Here is a 24,202-nt window from a genome sequence, read left to right on the forward strand (position 1 = left end):
TGGAAACGGATATTTCAAATTATTGATTTGTGAAGGTATTGTTTAATGTTTGATTATGACAACGTTTACGTTGTCCTATTACATAAATGTTTCTGTTCCTGTATGGGCAATTAACAGTGATTTTGTCCTATTACATAAATGTTTCTGTTCCTATATGGGCAATTAACAGTGATTTTGTTTTTGAAATCAGTGCCACTGGTCATTGTTTCTTTATTCTGTATTTTTATTATTATTATCATTATTTCTATTATTTAATTATTAATATCATTCTTATGTTATTTTGATTGCAATTGTTATCATTCATTTTATTATTCTAACAAGTATTCTTTTATTCATGTTATTATTATCATAATTAATATTTACCATCATCGCAAATTTTATTTTAATAGTTGTTGATTCTTCAGAACGTGAATTCATTGTTAAAAGATGCCCCGAAAAACAAACTGATAAAAAAAAATGTTAATTTATGAATTTGTATTTGCATTTGAGTCTGAAATTGCTACATCAATTCATGGATGCATTACTAGGAAACGAAACAACACTTAATCTAATTGATAAAGTCGATCACTAACTCATTGAACTGATATATGCAATTATTTTATGTCAACTTTTATCAATTTACAACCATGCTTTTATGTAAAAAAAGTATCAATCTGAATTTCTTGCGGTTGTTTGAATATGAGAATAAGGCGAAAAAAACCAAGAAGACATATTCATAAGTCGAAGAAAAATTGATAACGCCCTGACAAAAAAAAAAAAAAAAAAAAAAAAAAAAATCGACGAACAAATGAAAATACACACCACATTACACGGAAAGCTACAAACTGATTAACACGAACCCTATCAAAAACATTGGTGATCTCAGGTGATCATGGTCCTCATGTGGCTACCGTAATGTTGTGCATTGTAAGTACAAATTAGGTGATAAGTCTCATTTGGGGATGACATAATTGAGAACAGGAGGATGGGATTGTTATTATATATGACAATTGAAACGTGTAAATATACTTTTATTGTTATGATAAAAAAATCAATTTGTTTACGAAGTTTATTGTTTTTAAATCTGTATGTTGTCATCTGGGCCTGTCATTCGATTGATTATTCAACACATAAAACGTTCATTCCGTACGTAGTTGATCAAAGACAACATTGTATTGTACATTTTATACCTCTATCAATATTAGGATTTCAAATAAATATTTCAAAGCTTGATTATTTCATTTATTTCCGTTAAGATTGCCTTTGACAACTATTAACTTTCTAAAACCTTTAATTGCAGAATGTAATAATTACTAAATGTTTTAACTTGATTGGATTCATCCGCAATCAATACATTTGATTAATAGTTGAAGTTTTAAAACGAACAATTTATTTATCAAAATGAAGTAGAGCTGTCATCTGAGTTTCTTTACAATGCAAATGAAAATAATATATGCTTACCATGACTGAAGATTGTAGCAATAAAAGAGAATATACGGAACCTTGAATTCTTCTATAGATAATTAGTCAGATTTATATATCGACAATTTATTAAAGATAAAGATAGATTTTTAGATTCTCCGAAGTTGCGGGTAAGAGCAACATTTTACTGAATCCGTTTTTATCTGTAACTTCAACATGAATTTTTCCATGGCATATAATTAATCATTAAACGAATACTTTAAATTATTGCTATATTAAGTTGTGTATAAATGAACTATACCAAACTATAAATTCGGTTAACAATGGATATGAAAATAATCATAATAATGTTTGTAATGAAGGTACACATAGTAACCGGGAGAACAATGACGGTGACTTTTAAAATACAAAACTACCGACAAATGTCGCCAAACATACACACCTTCGACGTTTACGCAGAAAGCATAATCAAATGTGCTCAGTTATGTTCTGAACAAGATCTATGTTGTGTAGCAAGTTTTGCAGAATTCACATCAATTTGTCGGATAGATAAATCGGGAAATTGTTCTCTTGCGACTTTTTCAGACACTGGATTGAATATCATGCGGAAACAACTATATGGTAAGTTTTGTTTTTAATTTTCAATAAAGACTATCAAATTAAGTATAGATGATATATATTTATACAAACATATTTTGATGATAGTTTACATCAAAACGTTTTAAATGAAAATGTATTTTTTATGGTGAAATTAACATACTTTTTGCTCTGAAATATATAGTAATGACGACTATTGTCCTTCTGTCAAATACACGCTTTGTTTTTGTATTTGTTTTTCGTAAATGGTTTAGTTATAAATTAAGCCGCTAGTTTTCTCAATGGAATAGTTTCATCTGTTTCATGTCGGGGCCTTTTATAGCCGACTATACGGTATCGGTTTTCTCATTGTTGAAGGCAGTACGATTGCCTATAATTGCTTACATCCAATTCACTTGAACTTTGTTGGATAGTTGTCTCTTTGGCATTCGTGCCACATCATCTTATTTTTATATTTTCATTAAAATCACAGTAAGAGCTACTATCCGATTCCATATACACTCGATTTATGACTATTTTTGTCTGAAAGTACATTCTTATTTTACCCCAATGTTTAGTCTGATATATATACATGTACACTGTAAATGAATCAATAACAATAAAAAAATAGTGCAAAGTTCAAATTAGAACTAGTAATTGCCTTGTGTCTTGCTCATGCCAAAAAATGATATTGCATTCAATTCAAATGGTAGTGAAAACCTGAAGATTGGAATATAATTTGTGAGTAACTGGGACTTGCTACCAAAGGACAGTTAACTATGTAGTTATGCTATGTCGTCATGAATGTCTTCCGAGAGAATGTCAACTGAAACATAGTGGCGTAAATCTCAGCCATAAGTGAGACGGGTTATGCTCAGCTTCATAGAAAACTTTGACATCAAAGTAAATTTTTCTGTCTCCTAAATAACATATAACTTAAAAGTTCAATATCATTTTATAACAGGATTACTACTAAGGAAAAACCCATACCCTTATGGTGACTCTTTTAAACTTAATCTTAAGGCATTGCATATCAAATTAGATTTTTCCAAAAGCAAACGCCATTGATGATAGTTTGGTTCTGTATCTCAAAATTAACATAACGTTTACTATTTTTGGGATCATCAGAACAAAAGGGAGAACAAGCAACTTATAATTACCTACACAAACTAACTAAATATTTGTTGGATAATATATATGATCAAATTTCATACTGCTTATGATTTACTGTTGATGAATAATCAGCATGATAGACCCTTACGCAATGAAACCATTTATGAATTTTCTGTTTCTAAGGTTCTCAAACCACCTAACATTCGAATCGTTTTGTGATAATGATATGATATTATAACTGTGTGTATCTCTTCATAATATATATTGCTGAGCCATTCTGACAAAAGCATATTTTGCAAAGATTGCATATACTGAGCTCTGCAGAATATATGAGCAAAACATTTGTTTCTCCATTTACAGTATAATCATTGATAATAGTAAACTTTAATGGCACTTTGAAAAATATATGGTATCGCAAAAATCGGGTTTTATTCATCATTGTATGTTATATATTTGAATCAATTTAAACGTAGAAAACATAGGTTGTAAAATAATTCATGTTTTTACATTACAGTTCCTCCGTCATGTACTGAATGCTTTAGTTACGCATCGTCAACGTATAAAGTAATTGAGGACACTGTTAACTGGGAAATGGCACGGGTAAGACATATATACATTTGGTTCTAAAATATGAGGGTCTGGATGTGCGTCCTTGATTTCTGTATTCCTTAATTTTTTAGGTTATGTTTCACTTTTCTTTATATTGTTTGCCAATCCTTCTCAATGCTTTATATTTTAGCACCCAATATTTTCTGTTCTGTATTTTTTGCCCTCTTTTTCTCTATTCCTTATTTTTACGGGTCCTATATTCTGCAGTTTTGCCAATTATTCTCTATTCTGTTAACCTCACCCAGACCCTCATAATTATGATTACTAGGAAATATGTCAGATTATTTTGATATTTGTAAACCAAAGCACGACTTTATTTTGCTCTCATAATAAATTGACGTTGATTTCAGTATTTTGTTTCGAAAGACTGAGATCCGCCTGTATTATATTGTAGTAATGTGTTTGTTTTGTGTTAAGAAAGGCTGTTATCCCGATCTCTGGCTGAGTAAAGATAAATCCTCTAATTTCATATGCATAGCACGGAGATTTTAAAAGGCGGTTCAAATAATGCTTTACTTTGAGTCCGGAAAAGATCACAATAATGCGTAACATATCTTTCGAAGAATTTTACCCAGTGAAATTGTTAATTCATATAGACATTTGTAACTGTGAAATCTTCATACATTATCAAAGTCGAATTAATTGAAAAATCGGCTTTTTATCAATAATATTATTAAAAGTATATTAAAACTTTGATCATTCAAGTTTTAAAGATATATTTTGAATAATCTGTTTAGAGAACTGACGTATTGACTCTCCTTGCAATCGTGTTTTTCAAAAGTAATAAAAAAATTACAATTAGACAATAACGACCAAAAGAATGATGATGATTTGATCCAAGATGAATTAGATCTATTTAATTATAATCAATTCTAAACCTGTCATTTCATTTTAATTTTTTAATAGGATAATTGTTATAACGTGGGAGGAAAACTAGTGGAAATGGAAACCCAAGATGAAAATGATTTTATCAAGTCTACTTTAACCGTGAGAAATGCAAACATAACTGGAAGTAGGTTGATTCATTGTATTTTTGACATGTTTAATTTCTACACAAATATAAGTATCAACTGACTGTTGCCTATGCAGTCCAGTAACAAAAAAAAAAAAAGAAGCAGAAAGATTGTATTTCATATCAAGTTTTTTTCGTTGTTATGCAATGTTGTCTATTTTGTGTCGGTCAGTTTTTATTGGTGGAGGAACCCGTAGTGCTCGTAGAGAACCACCGACCTTTGGCAGGAAAACTAAAAATCATTGTCAATTGAGATTGCAGTCAAATACACCTTCGCCAAATAGGGTACAAACTCACAACCTCGGTGCTACCAAGCTAGTGATACAGTAGTGGAACTACTTAGACCACTCGCTCACCGACGCCCTGTACTATATGAAGGAATATCGTCCGATCCTAGTCGTGCTTTATTCACTATCTTTTTTTTATTTCCTATTTTATTGTAAAACATATTTATATGGTTTCTGTCAGGATATTTGATGCAAAGAAAATATTAATGAGAAAAATAAACTAAGAAAGTGCATGCCACAGTCGATATAAGAGTTTCAGAAGGAGTGATGTTGTATGTTTGAAGATTCAAGGTTAGCTTTAAGAAAAAGAAACATGTTCTTTGATATAGCACTGTTTAATCATAATATAGGCAACACTGTTTATTTAACAGCGCCTCTAATACGTTTTACACAGACAAAACGCGTTTTTTGCGCTCCATATTAAAGCCACGTACATTTCATGATTTTTGTTTCTAAACTGTCCACTCTGTGTTTTTGGTAGATGTATTTCTGCTTTGTATCGATTGGATGAGTTAAACCCTTTTCAACTGATTTTTATAGTTTGTTCTTATGTTGTACTGTTACACCACTGTCCCAGGTTAGGGGAGGGTTAGCGCGCCTTCAAACTAGTTTAACCCTATCACATTCTGTACGTGCCTTTCCCCAGGTCAGGAGCCTGTAATTCAGTGGTGTTCGGTTGTTGCTGTATATCATATTTGTTTTTCGTTCATTATTTTGTACATAAATCAAGCCGTTATTTTTCTCGTTTGAATTGTTTCACATTTGTCATTTAGGGGCCTTTTATAGCTGACTATGCGGGATGGGTTTTACTCATTTTTGAAGGCCGTACGATGTTCTATAGTTGTAAATTTCTGTGTCATTTGGTATCTTGTGGAGAGTTGTGTCATTGGCAATCATACCACATCTTCTTATTTTTATATTAAACTCATATTCAAAAGTTAAGTTAAGTGCTTAAACCAGTTCTACATCGCCAAATGCTAATCTGCATCTTTAAAATCAGGAACTCCGACAGTGATTGTCTTTGGCTTTGTTTCTGTGTTTTTTTTCTCTCTAACAAATTCAATATGAATGGCTTTCTTAAAGTAAACATATTCACAGATTGAGTCGGATAATTAAAAACTCACGTATGGTACAGACACGTGTCTAATAATGACGACTCTATATTGACATGTAGATGTATTCTCTGTCTTATGTGTTCTTAATTCGCCGTCATATTAGTTTTAACCTGATGTCTAATCAAAATACAAAAATAAAAACTCAAGGAAAATCAGTATCAGCAAAGTTTTTGCATTTATTAAAATTATTAAGGTAGTAAAACTATTTTTGTCCCACACAATGACAATTCTTCTATTAATTTAATGCTCCATTTGACCTCTGTGTGTTTAGTTGGATATCATCAGAATTTCTTTTTTTAATATTCTTTAAATTTATTTTTTTTTTAATTTTTAATTGTTATCTCTTTTGTCCAGTTGTGGTCAACAGTGTAAATAGTTCATCTCTTTTACCATATTCAATGGGTTTTTTTTTCAAATAATAAATTTTCGCACATCAAATTAGATTTAACTTAGTTTAACCATTCCATTAACGCATTAATTTATTTGCATTTGAACTATATCATGTATATTTATAAAGAAAAGTCTAAAAATATTTTGCGTATTGAAGCTGATCTTTATGAGCCAACGTTTTAAATGATCAGATTAAAACAAAATATCATTAATAAATTAAACTAAAACAATTTTACTTGAGCTTGAATTAACTTTTACTCAAACCGAACTACAATATAAGGTAAATTCCACTCCACACATTTTTAAATGAAAAACATAAATAAATAAAAATGAGAAGATTAAGATTAAAGCCGGAATTATCAAACTTCTAATTCATATAAATTTATATATACATATATCTTTTTTTAATTTAAAAGTCAAAATTGTAAGGAAATTTCGCAAATGATTACATGAATTTGAAAATGTATTGTGATTTCAATTCTAAAATAAAATTTAGAGAACAAACACGTTCATAGGTTAATTCCGTGGTCTTTGGATATTTTTTTGACACCGATTTTCACAGAGTCCTTTCATACTTCCAAGGAGATTCTCTTATGGCCTTTAATGGCCAACACCATTATAGAAGATGGTATGATAAAAACGATAACATAAATGTTATTAAATTTTTAAAGTTTAAACTGTAAATTCTTGAATATATTTTGAAATTATGAATGATATTATTAACTAAACTAAGATCAAGGAGAAAGTAATATAATTGCATTTGTCCTCAAACCGTTAACACAACATAGTATTGACGCATTTAAAAAAGAACACATCGAAATTGCAAACGTCGACATGAGACATGTAAATTTCTTCATCGTGTTCTTTATTTATCAAGTGCTGGCAAATGGATTTGATTTACACAACACCTTTTTTTTAACTAAAATGTCGCCCTTCAAGTGCCATATATAGGGAGGCTTTCGATATATGCATAATGAAAGTGACACCTTCTTAATATCCGCATGAAAAGAGACAAAGTGACACCTTCTTAATATCCACAGGAAAAGAGACAAAGTGACAAGGATAAAACCTATCTTTCTTCTAAGAAAAGTCCGAGAATTATCTTGCGCATTTGTTTCGCAGTACGTTACTTATTGATGTAGGAATTTGAGAATCCTTTAGACTGTTCATTGTTTAATCAGTACAAGTTTGAAAAAGCAGAATTACTGGATATGTCTCACTCGTCCAACGAATCATTGTTGTTAATATTTAACTATTAGAACGTTAACAATCGTCCTTAAAATTGTCCAATTTTCGTTAAATTTTTTTTTTAAAGACATTGTTCATATACTTTTTACAGACAAAATCTATTATCTTGGAGGATTCAAGTTCAAACCTGACGAAGATATCAGATGGATTAGTACTCCAAGTCAAGAAATGGCATTCATAGATATGGCACCAGGTGAACCAAACAATCCTACTAGCGAACTGTGTCTTGGAGCCATCAAATACCATGATTTTCAATGGGTAGATATGCCATGTGCCTGGTTAAATCCTTATATATGCGAATTTTTCGATTAAAGTCAAATACATACATCAGATAGACTTATGTTAAATATATCAGCATTGTGTATGTAGTTTTGTACTGATAAAAAGTGAGAAAAATTCAATCCAGCGTATAAGAAAGGAAAGTCAAATCCGAACAACCTTGCATCTATACTCCGAAGCTATCTCTGTTTGTTAAACGCTTGTCGTCATATTTATGATACTCATTGCAGTAATAATAAATCATCGAACCATTGGTAAACAAAAGAACCAATTCTAGCGTGTAGAGAATTATACCATTAAGCATTTTCTTGCGTACGAAGCACTTTTCTGGATATACCTTATAAGGAGAATAACAAAAAACTATTGAAAGAAGCTTTGACTTAGATAAGTAGAACTTTCGTTTTTTCATAATTTCTAAATTTAAGAACGGAAATTTATACTTAAATTTAAATTCAATGTCGACGCTTCGAAAATAGAGCTTAATCATTAGATATGATTCAACTCTTTTCTGAGCTTTGCAATTTTGAAAATTTAAATGTTCTCTTCGAAGTAACATTTGAATGTGTAAAATTGATATCTTTCGAGTTTACATATGTACCAAAGAAATCAATCATATAAGGAATAAAAGGAATATGCATGTATTTCACATTTAGTGTTAGTTGTTTAGATAATGTGTTCAGTTGCCCAAGGAGGTAACAAGTGGTAAAATCATTAGCATGACTTATTAATGGAGTCAATTCGATATATATATATATATATATATATATATATATATAAGTCTGAAAATTAAACACAACAGTGTTAGAATTAGATTATTATGCTGACAAATGTTTGTCCCTCAACGGGATTTGAACTCACACCTTTGGTACACTACAGCACCTATCGCTTAGCCTCATGTCCAGCGCTCTAGACCACTCGATCACATCCGCTATATTAAAATATAACTTCAATAGTCGTAGTGTTACCTTGTCATGAAATATAGGGTTAATATAAATATTTTTATATAATTCTGAAAATTAAACCCAACAGTGTTAGAATTTCAACGAGAATATATATATATATATATATAAAGTGTCTAGAAAATCGACCTAACAATGTTAGAGTGGATCTGATCTTTACTTCCTCCCGGAGCGGGGCTGGAACTTGTACCTTTAACTTCTCACTTCTCCGACAACACCGCCTGGCATTGAGCAGACGCCTTATCTATATATATATACATCAATGTCCTTATTTATATATATCATTCATGTGTTGCTATTAATTAATGTACATTCAGAAATCAATGCGTACATTTATAATTGCGAATCACTCATAACAGCTAATATATGCGAGATCTTATGAATGTTATTGCGAAAATTTTGTGAAGGATCCTCTCTACTAAAATTATGCATGCGAGGTTTTTGTAATTGCGAACATGACACTGCAGCCGCATTTTCCATATTGATAAAAACATCGCAATACTGACCGAATTCACAGTTTTTATTATTTCGATTGTTAATTTTCAGTTTGTAATAGTACCACTATATGTTTTGTCTATTAGCTCAAACACTATTAAAGATAGGTAAAAATTGTTAGTACACAAAATAAGGTCAACAGAAATATCACACAACATAAACCATTGGATAACTCCTAAAAATGTTTGATGGCCCTTAAATGATGATTTGTTTTTATTTGGTGTAGGTAAAAACTGTAAACAGCATCAATAATCAGCGATACAAGATCTACACACAAAATAATGATCGAACCATTGGAATACTTAAGGAGTATAGCCGTTTAATGACGATGTTGACTTATTTTCATGTTTTACTTATACTTATATAGAAAACTATAAGTAGAAACTGTAAACAGCGAAATATATCTGTCATAAACAATCTTCCAAAAATGTTACATGATCAAAACAACTTGATGACTCCTTGTCAATTATCGTAAAAAGTATGATAGAAAGGTTGAAAATGTAAAACTGACCGGTCATACAAGATTTACTACTCTATACTTAAACCATTGATTCCATATTACATCACAGGACATTGATAGAATAATCATCGAGATAATAGTGATGCAGAGACGGAATAAGAAGGACTGGAGAGACGGATCTGGTACCATACGAAAAGATAACCATTATCAAAAAAAGACAGGCGGATGATATATACAAAGGAATAGCGAAACTCATAAGTCGAAAACTGAAAAACGACCAAATTTCATATAACAGTCTACAAATTAAAACAAAACATAGAAAACCATAGACAGAGCAACACGTGCTCCAACAAATACAACGAGTGATATCAAGTGTTCCGTATGGTATTAGTGCCATGTACTTTTAACGTTTCACTTTTTATGGATATTTGTTAAGGCTGGCCTTTTTCTTAAATTCGGGATTTGCCACTCATATTGATATTTCAGCAATTATTAAACTTGAATATTCAACAGCACAAGTATCATGAAGTTAGTTTTTCTTGTGAATTTAATATTCCTCGCTTTCACAATATTTTTATTTTTGTTAAGCTCATATTGTAATATCCGTATTTGTAATTTCATTTTGTTGTTAGTTTACTTTTCGACAAAATACAACCAACGTTAGACTATACAAAGGTATTCTATATAAACATAAGAAATTGTGGAATGATTGCAAATGAGATAATTTTCCACCAGAGACCAAATGACATAGGAACTAATATCTATAGGTCACCATGGGTCAAAGTATGTTTTTACATTGATATGTTGGTGATTTTAAAGGTAATTGATGTTTAGTATGACCTTGGCGTTTCCAAGGAGCCATCTCATTATAGTGTGGATTTCCAAAGCAATATTACATATTGGGTCAAATATTGGAATCGAATTCGACTTATAAAAAACTAAAAGCAAGTTAAATCATGAAATATCTAGGAACTCAAATGACTTCTTCTCATTTTTTTTTCTGCAGTTTGAGTGACATACGTATTATTGCCACTAATTGCTACTCTGTTTCACCAATACACTGAGGAGGTGTGGTTTTTGCCTTAAAAACGGCAAACTACTTTATCTAGAACCATACCTATTCCACAATGAAGCCCAATGCTATTTATTTAAGATACTGGATGATAATATTAATTTCGGACTTTGGATATTATGTTCTGTGGATTAAATTTACAAACTAGATCTCCTTGCTCCCCTGCTTACGAAATTGCTATACACTAATATAATTAGAATAATCAGAATAATCAGAATTTATATGTGACATCGATAGGACAATTCATGCAAGAGAAAAAGAAAAATCTAGCAAAATCATTCAATTTAGTATCATATATATATATATTTGTGACTGGCTGTACGCTATTAGCAGTTTCAATGAAATATATTAAGTAACTCTTATATTTTTATACTACGAAACAAAGCTTATTGTTGAACAATGATATGTCCAGACAATTGGACAGAAATATTTGCATACGCAGGTGTTTTCTTTACAACATGTATGGTTTGTTCATTTTTACTTGATTGAGTCATTAATGCCATACAAAAACGACTCAATTTTTTGCAAGTGTTTTTTGTTTTATAATAGTTTCAAAGTTTGAGATAATATTGAAATGACGAATTATTGAACTTACCGAAGAAATGTGTTGATACATAGCCACTAACTAAAGGCCTATATTCATAAACTATAATTGTCCTTACTGTCAACCTATGTTCTATTTCATATTTCAAGCAAGAGCAACTATGTTGCTTGTTTGCGAATACTTAAATTTGAGTTTCAATTTATTTAGCGGTTCCAGAACTGAAACGACAAAGCCATCGGTAGATAGCAAATAATTGTGATTGCAGTTTTGTCCAGACGTGCTCATAATTCTATCAACCCGGTGCTTATATATCTTGGAATTTATCGGATGTTTTTCTTTTTAATATATTTTATTTTTTCTTAGAAAATGACATGAATCATGTTTCTCTATTAAACACAATATGCAAGAATCTTGCGTTCCAATTCTCCGTTATTTAACTTTGTAAGGCATTAAGACTATTTTGGGTTTTAAATGCGTTTTGAGCCTTCTTTTCACAAGTTGTTAAGATAATGTTGTAGTGTATAAAGCTTCAGAGATTTTTGACAACCCTTCTAAAAACAAATTTTTCTATAGTATTTCAAACTTAGCGGAACATATTATAAAAAAAAATTCAGTAGTTGAACTTCTTAGACCACTCGACCCCGAGGACCCTCTTGTGTAACAAACATGACAAAGAAAACCCCCAAAAACCACTGAGGTATAGATGATTAAACGGAAATGTTGACATTTCGTGAAGTTAATTTCATATCATTTTGATAAAAAAAACTATTGAGTTTTCGTAATGTTTCAGTTAATATTGTACTGGTAGCAACCACTTGAGAACCTGTATAATTGTCCATGTATTGTAAAATAATCGAACACATACATTATAATGCTATTGCATACAATCATCATTATGATATGAAATGATATCCTTGCTTCAAGTGAATACTGCTCATGATATTTATGGATAAGTGAGGCAGGACATTATAATTTCAAGAGGACCTACACTGAGCTATAAACCTAAAGAGTACACGCATTGCATGTATGTGTAACCGTTAGAATATATTTTTATCGCGACAAATATCTTGAAAAACGTTACATTTATTATAGTGAACAAAATGATCAAAGAATTACCTTTTCATTTGAATATTATAAATTTGATAATTACAGGTTTGTTCTTTCCGAACACAAGAACTTATGAAATTAAATCTCTTTATTTTGATGTTAACGCTTATAATATGGTACTTTTAAGTCAGAACACAACCGACGTGTATTCGGAAACAACCAATGCTGTGTGGCAAGTTATTCTAAAGAAACGTTAACATGTCGGTTAGACAGACCCGGAAAATAGTGCATCCCAACTGAACCCCATCACAAATGGACATCTGTTGGACGAAAACAATATCGTAAGTACCACATAAAATTATCCGATGTATTTGAATAACATTCGTAGAAAATATAGACACAATTATGACCTGATATACCAGTCAATGCGAGTATCCTCTTTTGATATTGTGACAGGGAAGACATACATTTTTAACAAGAATGCATAGTATACTTCGGACTGCCATGAACTATAAATAACCTTCCTAAAATTGTCCGTTAATAAATTTAGAAATTATAAAAAAAACTAAGAAACTTCCTCAAGCAAAGTTGACCTGAAATGGATTTGGCTATAATCTAGGTCCTTTTGGTTATATAGCTCTTTAACTGGTTCGGTTCTTATACATCCTAGTTTTCAAATATTCGGCTTCAGCGTTCCTTGTGAAGCTTATTCAGAAATGCGTTTCGAACGCATGAAATTTATAACGCGTTGTATTCATTTTTTGTATGTAGAAATGTTTTAAACTATGTGCATACCTTAACCAATTCTGTACATTACAAAACCTGCCTTGATTAGGTTATTACAATTTTTGTAAAATGATGTATCCGCGTATTATTTTTCTTAACTCACATAACGACACGAGTCAAATGCCTTTCAAACACACATATAGAATTAAAAAAAAAAATATGGATTTATTCTCTAAAATTGTTACGAATTTAATCAAACATATTTCATGAATTATGGATCATTGCTTAAGTGCCGATCGCACATGTAAGGAACTTTTGTTGAATTAAAAATAGCAACATGATAAAGTATGCAAAGCTTTATTCATATGTATTAATAGTAATAGACTTTTAAAAAGAGGCAAAAGAAACAAAGGGACACTCAAACTCATAGGTCGAAAAAAAAAAACTGACAACGCTATGACAAAAAAAAGAAATAGACCAAAAGACAAACAACAGTATACAAAACACAACATAGAAAACTAAAGTCTAAGCAACACGCCCCCTCCTCCCCCCCCCCCCCCCCCCCAAAAAAAAGATAAAAAAAAACAAAAAAGAACAAAAAAACAAAACCGAGGATGATCTCAGGTGCTCTGGAATATGCTTTAATGTTGTTATAAAATACATATTGTAGTGTGATTACAAAATCTTCCAGAAGACAATGAAATGCTTGTAAACATTGAAAGTCAGTTCTAGCAAACGTCATATTCTAAAAATATATGTCGTCTCCTTGAATCTAGTTCCTCGATAAAGAAAAATAAACTTACGTGGTCATCATATATAAAACTGCCTATATTCAAGAGGCTGAACGTCAACTTGACGATGCTAATTTCTACCGCAAACTAAACGCTGACCCCACAACAAATTCGAACACATAATTAACTGCTAGTAAAAATGCACATATATAGATGGTTACATTTATGACAAAACTCTTGCAGATTTTTATATTTGGCCCAAAATGCACAAGGCTAATAACCCAGGACGACACATCCCTTCAGCGAAACGTCATTCGTAAAATAAATCAGAAATTGTTGGCTTCTTCTTCGTTGAAACTTGGTTTCGTCCGGGTTGTTTTCGTAAAAGAAAACATTATTGTTCTGAAAGGAAATAATTCCATTCGGGAATAGAAAATAAAATCTTAGCGTTAATAAAAAACAACAAAAATAAAAACAGAGATATGTCTTACCTATATGTGAATACGTAGTTTCTTTTGAGCAAATGGCAACGGTTCCCGTTAAACTGACCTAATCAGAAACCTGAACGTGTTAATTGTGCAAACGTTTCAAACTTAATGGACCATGACTGTCGGGAATGAACAGCATATACATAATCAATAATAATAATAATGATATTAATGAGTATTGTGCATGTTATTAGAAGTTATATGATGTAATCTCACCGAAAATTCCACGGACACCATCATGAGTTGGTTAAATGTTATGGAATATATGTGACTCAGATGACCACGGATATACTCCAATTCACCTCGATTGTCTAGGGATTTGTACTTCCATTGTACATGAGAATCAAGACGTGTGCTACATATGGAGCAAGATCTACCTACCCTTCCGAAGCAGCTGAGACAATGCCAAGTTTTTGGTGTCCATGTAATGCTTTGAAGACTTGTTTGTCTTTTTTATTTGTTCGTTTTCGTTTTTTGTCATGGCATTGTCAGTTCGTTTCCGACTTGTGAGTTTGAATATCCTTTTTGGCATGTTTGGTATCTTCAGAATCTTTCCGATTGATCACAGGATTTGTACTTATACGAGCAACACGATTGGAACCACATGCGGAGCAAAAACTTCTAACCCTTCCGGCCATTGGTGGTGTTCGTGTTGTTCAGATTATAGTTTCTATGTAGTGTTGTGGAGTGTTCGTTTTTTCTCGATTTTTGCCATGGCGTTGTAAGTTTTACTTTGACTTATGAGTTTTTATGCCCCAATTGTATCTGCCGCCTTTTTTTATGAAACAGGTGCGATCTTTCTTAGTCCAAAACTGCTACTACTGCTACTTGTGATACTGTGGATACATTATCATTCGAAATATACAATTTTTTTTGGATTTGTGGGTAAAAGTGAACCACGAATTTATATGTTCAACAGAGAATACATTTTCTATAGAATTGTACGCAGACTTCGGCAAAATTCTGAAATCAAATTTCCACGTCAATACATTTTTTCCTCAATCCAAGAAAATTGGTACCCACGAAAAATTAATGAATCCCCACTACCACGTGTACTAATGCTCATGATAATACAGCTCCAACCTTTGATAGTCTCTGTTAAATATAAGGGTATCTTATCTAGATTTGGACTATCTTAAATATAGAAACCTTTTGTTGACATTTATCTGATGTTGAAAACCACAAGTTGACCTCTTTATTTATTTTGATTTCCCCCTCATTTTATGCATATCTAGGAAAATGGAAAGAGAGCAAAAAAAAAAGGGGATGAATGAAACACAAAGAATGTTTTTCGAGTTGATAATACATTTTTTTTTATAATTTAGAGTTAGATTATTAATTTCAGTCGTTTCGTCATCAAGTGCTGCGTACCTAAGCTTTGGAGTATCAATGTATAAAGTTGTTAACGAGCAAGCGAACTGGACTTCAGCACAGGTTTTTATAAAATTAACTCATCTTTTCTTGTTTCATCACCCGATTTACAGTTATAATAAGTTCTTCTAACCGTTCGTAAATTCTGTCAGGAACTGTTTCAGAACATTTCTCTTAACAGCTTTCGAACAGTTTTTGACATGAGTTGTCCATACCAAGAACAATCTTGAACAGATATACCCTAGATGAATTTGGACAGTTCTACCTTAAATCGTGTACTGACAGTTCTACCTTAGAACTTTTTCGACATTCTATCCTAGAACAGATTTTTACATGTCAATCAAAGAGCAGGTTCTATTCTAGAACAGCTGGACCACTTTATTAAATAACTTATAGATACATAAGTAAACCATTTGTATCATTTTCATTTTACATTTACATTCTATTTTCATTGTTTCCAACACAATATTCTGGGATATTGCTTTTAATTGTCATGATTATTTAGCTTTGTCAATTTCTTGTTCTTTATGTTGTGTTTTCTGAGGTATCAATATTTTTTGTTTGTTTGTTATTTTACAAAAATTGTATAAAAGTTTTAAACCAACATGTTTATTTACAAAATTGTGAAATGTCATCATTGTCAGTCAGGTTAACTCAGGTATTGAAATGGGTTAGAAATAATGTTTAAACGCAGAGAAAATAGAAAAAGTAGCTCATCTCGGTTTTGTGAAGTAAACAATGGAAGTATCTTAACACAAACAAAATGATTTATCTGTACTTTATTTATTATTATGTATTTAATCCTTTGATAAACAATATGTCGTTAAAAAAAAAAACAAAAAACAAAAAACAAAAAACAACAAACTTCCCCTGACTTTTATTGGCGTAGATATTGTTTATTTTTATGTTTTTAAAGCAAACATAGTAGTTTATCTAAACCCCCTGAAGCCATTGTTTCCAAACAAATAGCAAATTATCTGTATGATACATTGTATATACTGGTTTTAAAATGCTGGAAAACAAAAATTAAAATAGAAAATGATCTTATAAGCATTTTTACATCTTTCTTCATCAATCGAAATATGCCCCAAAAAATTACTGTATTGGCGACGTCATGCATATACAAAATTTTATACGCAATCCTTTCCTGCAATAAGATGTATATGTATTGTAGGAAAACTATATATGCCTTGGTGGAAATCTTGCTGAATTGAAAACTATTGACGACAATGAATACATCAAAAATGAACTAAGGACAATAAACGCAATGACAATGAATGCAATAGGTATGCTTTAATTGAATGCAATCATAAACTAAAATTAAGAATAACACATATAAATAATTGCATATCGGTAAACGTTTCTATTCACCCAATATCTTGTATATCTATTGATAGTAAAACTTCTTAGCATAACTTTGTAGATTATGAAATTTATAAAAATCAGCATGTAAACAAAATAACGAAAAGACAAGAGACAAAGTACCGACCCTATAGTACTAACAGTTACCAAAAGTCAGTTCAAAGTTATATTTAATCTAATAAATAATCAGATTCAAAAAGCAATCAGTACACCTCGAACGAATTTAGTGTAAATAGGTTATAAGCAGTTCAGTTAAAGCATGATCTTATGCAATACTTAAATGTATGTATGGACAAACTGTAGCATCATAAGTGTTTAATAACTAGACAGCAATACACGTATAGTAGCGGTATACTACTGTTGCCTTTATTTATGTATCAAATTTTTAAAAAATAATGAAATCCACGTAAGTTCCAATAAAGATCTTTCCACAATGTTTAATTAATAATATACAAATGTATAAGAAAAAACGTATTCAAAAGATCAATTACTTTATATAGATTAAATCCTAAAAACGAGCTCTAGTTGCAACATCAATTTAAAAACTATTATGATATTCTGTTTGCAATAATATTCCTACAAGCACAGCCAATCGTCGGTTGCATGTTTTTCTTAATTAAATGATTTAGAAAATGCATGGTGAATCTAAGGCGTTTATTATTGAGTATGATTGTAGACGAAAAATGTTTACCTCTTAATGAATTTTTACATTATTATTAAACATCTGATGTTCTTGTAGTCCATTGACATTCAGTGTGTTTGCGGCTATTATATGTACAATTCAAAGGTTTATTATCTGGACTTTTTTCTATTTGTAAAACAATTATACCTTGCAATCATCGTTCTATCAATAACAAAGTTCAATGATGAAGACTCCTAAATTTTGCAAAAAATAAACACAAAATTACTTTTTGTTGACTCTTGTTCCATGCAATTATTTAAAAACCAACGTTAAAATCTTATTAAATATAATACATTCCCAATGAAACGCACCCTTAAAGATCTATTACACAAAATAAAAAATGTTATTCGTCAAAAAATGAATCTACTGAATAAGATGCAATCGCAAACTATTCATTTATAGATCAGAATTGTTATATCCATGATAATATAAATGTTAGCTTGTTTTCAACGCCAATAATATTATGTGACCACACTACAATCATTGTACATTGTCAAGGAAAAAAGCTTTTAAAGTTGCCCAAAAAACCGCAATACGCTGATATGGATTATTTTTTTGTTTTTTGTTTTGATAATTGTATAATTCGTTGCCAATATCAGTAAATAATAATTTTAATCCTTGTGTCTATGATGAGTTTATTTAAACATGTTTTACTGATTAATTACATGTGCTAGCATTAATAAAAGAGTGAAACAATAAATTCGATCTTTTTATAAATAGTTAAAAAACATTTATCGATCGGTTGTTCATTTTGTTATCATGTTTAAAGTGCAAAATTCTGTGAACCCTCAATCAATGCCAAAAATGCATTTAAAGTGTGCAAGGACTAAACCATATTTTGCATTAAGACAATGTCTAAGATACAATCTTTATAATTTGACTGTTTTTCTAGTATAACAAGGTGTTCTACTCATTGATTATTGAACCTCATTCATTTTTCGAATTAATCTTTTTTTAAAAAACGTCACCAGACGCTTTTCAATCCCGATTCCAGCTAAACTTCCCATAAAAATAAGAATTAAGATGTGGTATGATTGCCAATGAGACAACTCCCCACAAGATAGAGCCTTTGTAATGTCAATTTAAAACTGAGGAGATGAGCTTAAATACAAATGAGACAGATATTCATTCAGACCCTATGACGTGAATGTATATGTACATGTCACAGTATAGCATTTATTAATGAGCAAAACCCACATCAGCATAACACATGTGAAGGAATTGAAAAAGTAAAACTAACAACCTCATTTATGATGAATCAACAACGGACATAAATATAGCAGACAGTCTTCAACGACAGCTACCTTAATACAGGCTCTTGACTTGGGACAGTAACATAAATAACTTGGAAGAGTAAATAGTGTTTATGAGCGATCAGTCCGCTCTATAATCTGGGAAATTAGTGTAACAGCACAACATAAGAAGAATCTGTACAAATCAGTAGGAATTTCAAAGGAAATCATGAATCAGATTAAGACGAAGCAGTACATAGCAATTAACATAAAAATCAACATTACCGATCTAAGCGTACTTGCAATACTTGCAAACTATTTCAAAGCCAATTAAAATAATCTATTTTTTTTAAACTAATAGACCAGTTTTCTTTATGACTTAAATATCAATCAGTTTGCATGCAACACTTTTAGTTTACAAACGTGATAAACAGTCTGATGATAACATGATTTAGTGTAATATCAACATAGAATTACCGGCATGATGCATGACCATAAGTATCCATTACTGTTAATCATTACATGTTTATTTATTTCTAAATGTATTAAAGAAATAAAAAGAAATAAATGTTAATAATGACCATACTCAAAAATTGTACTGCAGTGTCAAATGTATAACCTTTAATAATAAGTGAATTAAAAAGGATAAGGCAGTCTGCATTGATCGTTTCTAGATTTTCTAGTTCTATAAACAACATTACCATAAAAGTGTTCTGTGATAACCCACTTGTTAAAAGGATTTCACAGGTACAGCTACACTTCCAAAGCAAATATGTATATCTTTGAACACATTTGTGTTTTGATTAATTTATTGTAACGAAATCCCCGACTTGATAATTACCAGTCGTTAACATTCAAAATTATTTTAGTGAAGGGAATAACGAATGAGTTAAAAAAATATACAGACTGTAAGAAGGCACCGTTAAGATTTAAGAAAAAAGTAAAAACAGAGAATTGTGTAAAACTGAAATAGCTAAATTACTGTTTACATTACACAAAGTATAAAATTGATTTAAATGCAGTTCCCTTCTTTTAATGTCCATATATTTATTTTTAGAATACGAATTATTGATTATCCCAAGCAAACATATCATCGAAGTGCGGTATTTCCTTTATTAAAATATAAATTGGAATTCAGACAGATCTTTACCAAGATTAACCATACACTGTGATTCATAACACATGTTTACTAGCCAGAAACACTTCTGATACTAGAAAGGTGTAGATAGGACCCATATTAATACCTTTTACCAATCATCTAGATAACCTGTATTACAGAAACGTACATATATGTTGTCAAGGAGAACATTTTCAGCTTTAATCATCTAATCACAGTTCCAGTAATGTTTTCAAAAAATGAGTTGCCAATGTTAAATGTATGAAAAAATAATTTAGAAAACATCATTTCCCGCAAATTTTTAATGGCTTATATTTCAAAAGACTTTTTTCTGCTGTTTAAGTTCCGTGATTCATATACTATCAATGTATAAAAGTCTTTTACAGAACTTGTTATCTTGAAAGAGAGTAGAGAACATTATTAAATAAGAATACTCATGTTTGATAAGGTTTAAAGCAAATAAAAACACCATAACAACAGTGAAATATCGCAAAATATGCTGTCGTTAACAGAACGTTAAACATCTTTTTTTTTCAGTTGATGGATACTGGCTTGGTGGTTTTAATTTTAACAATGATGATGACATGGAATGGATGAGTAATCCTGGCCAGGTTATGCAATTTAGTGATATGCAGTTGAGTGAGCCAAGCCAACCATATTCTCAACGGTGCATGGTAACATGGACACATTTTGATTATCGATGGGGAGATTGGTACTGTCAGAAAACATTGCCATACATTTGTGAATTTTAATCAGAAATATTAAATGTATGTTTTTTCGTAAATATTATGATTATTAATTGGGTAATTGGTTGTGTCAAGAAATAATTTAATACATATGAATTTCAATAAGTGTGATTAAATGTATGTTTTTGTTACAATTGACCATATTTATTGTTGGTGTTCAGTTTTTATAAATACTGAACATTTTATTTTCCAAAGGTCGATCACATCATGCCGTCAAATTATGAATGAAAGCAATCCTTGAATTATAAGATCCACCAAACTTATTAAGAACATTTTTTACACATTGTTTGTATACTAATTTATTATTCTAAATAATGCCATTTAAAAAAAAATCATAATACAGTTGAAAGATTATATTGTAAATATAAATGATTAATACAAATATGTAACAATACATTAATATCGTTTGATGTTCATGCACTTGGTAGTTTTTTTATGAGATATCTATCATCTTTGAAATCAACATCTTCATTATCATGATTATGCATATCTCGGCTATTTGACGTGCAATTTATATTACATGGGTGGGTGGGGGTTCATTCTTAAAATTGATATCGTTTCACGCAAACATCAAGTTATTTTACGAACTTAACATTAGATTTAAGGTAAAACATTCTCGATTAGAACCTTTAATTTTCCCTTCTTATTGTTAAAAACATTCATTTCTTCAAAGTAAAGAATCAGAATTTTCTTAGCAATAAAATGTAACCCCCACACCTCAGAGCTTATGGGTCGGTCGTCACCCTAACAAGCAGTGCTTCCGCGCTTCAATCAAACTGTGAAGGATTTTTCTATTTCTTGTATATAAATAAAAATTAAAAAAACGGCATTCAAGTCTTAATTGATAATTGTAATCTGTCTTTATACTTTTTGAAGGGGAAGCTTATGACTTTCCATTCAATCTAAACAGAATAAATAATTAACAATGGAGATGAGAATAAACGTCAATGAGACTACAACATCACAGCCTGTAAAACAAGTCATTTTAAGGTTTTCAAGAATATACATATGCTCATATAGGGAACAGAACAAAATTATCCGGGAATAAGCCCATTGACATAAGCCATCGGAATAGGCGTGTCTCAGGACAAGAACCCTTTGACAATGTCCTCATTAAAAGACATGTTTGTTCTTCCATATCTATTAATAGACAAGTAAGGATATCCGGTATCCATCCATGACACAAAAACAGTATATGCACAGAAAAAAAAACATAAAAAGCAAAGACACAACGCTATATATATGAGTATGGATACTTAAATATCCATTGTTAGCCTTATTTCTTTAAATCTCCAAATTAATAAACAATAACACACAGTTTTTAATAGTGAAATACCATAATCGTTAAACACTCCAGACGAGAAACACACATGAATAATTCAAATATCATGAATATGTATTGGTAATTTTCCTTGTAAAAAACCTTTGCAGAACAACACTTTTGAAGACACATGCATAACATTATTTTAATGCCCCTATCTAATATATTTTTATTTTTTTCTGTGGCATTCCAAATTACCGGTTGACCCTCTATTGCAGGACCCTTCTATTTTGTTCATTGATAATTCATTCTCGTCCCGAACATGCAAGAAATATTTGCCATTGGACCTTGAGAAAACAACAATAAATTAGGAATTGTTATTTCTAAATATTTACTAACCAACCTAAATAGGTAGTATATCTGAAAGCATCTCAGCCTACTGTATTGAAGCATGACGGAGATGAGCTTAGATTGCATGAATGTTCGCTCGTTGATAACACATTATTTGCTGGAATAGATTGTATCAAAATATTAACTTTATCTGTATTTTAGATATTCATATATTTGGTTATTAAATGTTTATTGATGTAATTGACATTAACCTTTTGAAGGAATACATAGATTAGATACTTGTAATCATATACAACGATTACCTAGTCTTTTACTTCACCTTTGTATTTAGTTCTTCTCAAATTGTGAGTTTTATAACTGCTTATTTCAAATTACAATTTAGTCCATAAAAATAAAAGCAATGAAATCTGAAGCGAAATGATATTCACATTTCTTTTGTTTTAATAAGTTATAAAGTTAAAAAAAACACGGTTCAAAGGTTTAAACACGCCCGATTATAAAGGATTTACGCGACCAAGATACTTTTGTTTGGGGCATACATTTAGATCATTGATGCAATTATCAGATAAAATGTTTACATCTTTCGGGTCTATTTTATAACACGGAATCTATGATAATTTTATGAAGACACATTATAATATATTTCATTTTTATAAAATTTACCTGAAAAATGAAAACATTTTATAAAGACTATTCTCAAAGGGAGCTATACTACTTTAAAAAATTGCATCTTTTTTAGATACTTTTTTATCGGTCTTGTGTAAGGGTGTCACTGAAAATATTCTTTCCTCTTTAGGAATAATTTACGTTTATCAAATATACGTATCATATTATTTGTACGTTTTCCCAATGAAAATGCACAAAATTCTAATGTGATATTTCAATGTTCTTTGAATCTTTGTTAAAGCGTGATCGACATATCAAACAAAATTCATAGGTTGTCAATTACCAGTCCTATTAAATCCGTACGTTGTGTTACGTACGTATGGCATTGTAATGGATATCTCTATCGGTATCTTTTGTTGTTCAGTCTTAAAAAAGAAAACCATGTTTTTTTTTTGTTTTATAACGTGCTTAAAAAATGTAAAAAATGTTAGCAACGTATTTGTTCAGTGGCACCAGAGGATACTATTCAATGGGAACAATACTTTGTTAAACACAAAATATTTGAAAACCATACCAAGTCACTTGCCCACGCTAAACCATTAAATACAGGTCCATTGGATCATTTAATAAGTATTTATAAAGTGTGCATAGAGACTTTTGCAGCCTTCTTTTAAACTTTTGGTTGAAAACTAAAATGGATACACAGTATACATACAGAGGTATGTCTGGCATGTATTCATTCTACTTTTAAGCGTATGCTTTCAACCTATTTTGAATCGTCTTCATTGTATCATAGTCGAACAACTTTGCACACAGAGTCTATTGAATGCATTGCTAATGTTTTTTTCTTATGACAAAATGAAGCTCATACGTGACTTGTTCTTATTTTCTTTACAGGAACCATATGTTAACAGTCCGTTTA

The sequence above is a fragment of the Mytilus californianus genome, unplaced genomic scaffold (assembly GCF_021869535.1).
Source record: "Mytilus californianus isolate M0D057914Y unplaced genomic scaffold, xbMytCali1.0.p SCAF_6, whole genome shotgun sequence".
NCBI classification, from domain to species: Eukaryota; Metazoa; Mollusca; class Bivalvia; order Mytilida; family Mytilidae; genus Mytilus; species Mytilus californianus.